Source organism: Anser brachyrhynchus (assembly GCF_964034855.1).
Source record: "Anser brachyrhynchus genome assembly, chromosome: W".
In the NCBI taxonomy this organism is placed as follows: Eukaryota; Metazoa; Chordata; class Aves; order Anseriformes; family Anatidae; genus Anser; species Anser brachyrhynchus.
In genome coordinates this window covers 27,342,872-27,345,937 of record NC_137704.1, presented here as the reverse complement: position 1 = coordinate 27,345,937, position 3,066 = coordinate 27,342,872, and the positions used below count along the sequence as shown (strand labels likewise).

At 51.2% G+C, this 3,066-nt stretch overlaps 1 long non-coding RNA gene across 8 annotated transcripts in view; it reads right to left on the bottom strand.

Moving 5' to 3' along the window:
* LOC308184700 overlaps window positions 1–2,937 on the bottom strand; it is a 41,635-nt gene extending 38,698 nt beyond the window's left edge. For 5 of the 8 annotated variants that reach the window (XR_013942872.1, XR_013942873.1, XR_013942876.1 and 2 more), the window contains exons 1-2: window positions 2,004–2,937; window positions 136–240 (exon numbers count right to left, since the gene is read on the bottom strand). This is a non-coding gene — a long non-coding RNA (uncharacterized lncRNA). Of the gene's footprint in view, window positions 1–135; window positions 241–795 lie in introns of all 8 variants that reach the window. The other 3 variants (XR_013942874.1, XR_013942875.1, XR_013942871.1) reach the window with 3 other exon arrangements.
* Between the last annotated feature and the right edge of the window lie 129 nt (window positions 2,938–3,066).

Genomic DNA, 3,066 nt, shown 5'->3' with positions numbered 1-3,066 from the left:
CTGCAGAGAGAAAAGCAAAGTCAGTTTTTATAGCTTTTAACAATCTGTGATGTGATTCAGAGCATGCAAACTGCAGCAGGGTACAGGTTCCTGCTGGATGAATATTCCCCCCACATTGTCAATTTTCTGTCTGACCTTGAAAGTCCTGTTCATCTCTCAGGGTGGCAGTCCCTGCTGAACATCACTGGTCTGGAGAATGATTTCCCACCTGCAGACTGACTTCAGCTTCAGATGTCTTCTCTACAAGGCAGTAAATTATTTCAGCTTGACATAAAGACAGGAGAAAAGGAAACAAGAATCTGGGGCATTTTATGGTGCCAATTTCACTGTGCAAAGCCCCATCCGGTACACCTGTCTTAACAGCATCAACAGGTTCAAAATTATTCCCATTTACTCTTCATTATGCATAAACCAGAAGTAGGCATCGGGGACAGCTGTACTTTAGAGATTCTCCATCTCAAGAATTCTTGTTAGCTTCCAAACATAATTTCAGCAATAACTGTCGTAACAATGCATTGAAAAAAAATAATAATAAATTAAAAAGGTGGTGGAACAGGGGCCACCTTTGGAAAGGCAAGTAATAAATCCCACCTACTTGGTTACCTAATGAATATTCTCAGATCTGATTGCCCTGTACATTTCCAAAGAGAAATGGTCTTTGTGAAGCTGTGATATACCACAGCATCAATTTTTCAGGCTTCATACCTATGAGACATATCCCAGGAGACTGTGACAGCACAGGATTTAGCTAGCAGCCAGTGCATTAGACCCAAAAGGAAATGTTCAGATGCTTACCTATCATTCGCCACCCTAAACTCTGTTAGTCTCTGACTATTAGAGAAACCATCAGAGTTTCTGTGCTGCAGTCAGAACCTCCCTCCTCAGCGCCATCTGATGCCTCCTGTGTGTGTCAAGGCACCGCACTCTGCGTGCATAAAGCAGGGCAAGAGAGAAAAGGCAGCTCCAGAGCTGGAAGAGACGGAGCTGGTCTCTGCTCTGCTACAGTTTTTTCCATATTTTTACATGTTTTGACCCGGGGAATTGCTGCTTCCTTCAGCAACTCCACTCCCCTGCAAAAAGGATGCTACAATGACACAAACAGCTCTAGACAGAAAATACACCTGTAATGATCTACTGCTGAGGAGGGAGGAGCCTGCTCTACTGGGGAGGAAGGTCTCTCATGTACGGTGTGCAATGTGTACCCTGCTTTGGGGTGGAAGTCTTCTGCTGTATGTCACGTTGCAAGCAATAGCAAAAATTTTGAGTCTTGTTCCTGTATTTGCCAGTTTTGACAGGAACCTGAAAAGCTGCATTTGTGCCAAGATCCAATACCCTTAGTGGCTCTTAACTGCCAGGCCAGGGTCTGACCGACAGGCTTATGCTGCCTCATCTCACCTTGCTTACCTTGCTTTTTGTGTGTGTGTGTGTGTGTGTGTGTGTGTGTGTGTTTGTGTGCTACAACAAGCAAAAAGGATTCCCAAGTGTGCCCAGGGTTTCTGGAGGAACAGGCATGTTTTGTTCTGGTTGTGACTGCCATAAAAACCCAGCTCCAAATTAGAAGAAATTAGGGACATTGCACAGTTCATTCATCTTCGCTAATGGAGTTCTTGGGAAATACACATGTAGATTAAAGGAACACAATGGCCCCTGGCTGATTGCTTTGAGTACCCTCCAATGCCCCTACAATGGTATTGACTTGCTTTTTATATCGTGCACAAAAGCCATACTAACCTTTTTTTGTCTCTTCTGTTGGCCTCTTCCTTCTTTGCCAATGGATGGCTGAGCTTCCTCCCACCCCCCCCCTCCACCTCCCCCTGGAAGCAGTCAGTGAGGGCAGACCTCACCTGGAACTATTAGGAAAAGCTGCTGAGCTACAACAAATTAACTTTGCGACATCTGACCATAACCCTTAAAAAGGTGTGGTTAAGGGCTGAAGCAAACACTGCCAATCAGGAGGAAGACACAAAAATGCAGTGAAGATTTCCTGAGGGAAGCAGTCGTACCTTTCAGTAGCTAATGTATCTGGAAGAAGCAGTACTGATGTTTTTCATTCACATACACCCTCCTCAGGCTCGAAATGGAAGCATCTTCGAAGCTAAATGCAGGCTGAAAACCACTCTGGACGCTATTGTGTTTTTTACTTTAGCTGGGACAAAAGATGGTTGGTACCTCAAAGAAATGGGCAGGTGCTAGCAGGAAAAAGTGATAAAGAGAAGGAAAGAGAAAGGCAGGGAAAATAATAATGCAGGAAGAAGTAAGTTGGAGGCAGGAGACACGATGCTGTTCCCCAGTTAGGACTGTGCGGAGCCCATGCCCTCCACCAAGCCCGGTTCAAAGCGAGGCGTGGGATTCAGCTCTCCACCTCACCTTCAAAAGCAAACTGTAGATGTCCCATGCACCCTGTCCTGCCCTCTAGCCTCCAGCCCCACTCCCTCAGCAGAGGACAGGGATGCCGAATTGGCTCCGCTCACATGGCCTGTCCTCTGTCCTCTTGGGAGTGATACCAACAACTTGAGCCCAGACACCATCCCCCCCGCGCCGACACCTCCGGAGCCCATCCTCCCGAAAAGCCCACGTGCGTTTTCACCTGGTCAGTAAACATGACTTGGAAGGCTGCCGGACCCAGGGCAAGTACCCCGTCGGGGGACCACAGCATCAGCTTTTAGCCCCGGTGCTTTTCACCCTCTGCATTTAGCCGCGGGACAGTGCCACGGCCCCCTCCCGCCTCTCATCTGAGATGAAAACCGCCTCCGCGGCCGAGGCGCCCTCCAAAGGCACGGGACGGGCGTGGGCTGGAGCTGCCGGGGAGAGAAGCGAGTGTGCGGGGGTGCTCCGGGAGCCCCTTCCCCGGGCCCGTCCTCCGCGCTGCCGGCAAGCGGCCCCCGCGGCCCCGGGCCCCGCCGTGCCGGGTCGGTGCCCCCGCCCGTCCCACGACGGCTTCCGACGGCGCTCGGCCGGCCGCGGGGCTGCAGCGGCGGGGCCCGGCGGGGCGCCCGGCCAGCGCCAGCCCCGGCGGCAGCGGGGGGGCCCCCAGCCCCGCCTCGGGTGGCGTCGCCCGGTGCCGTC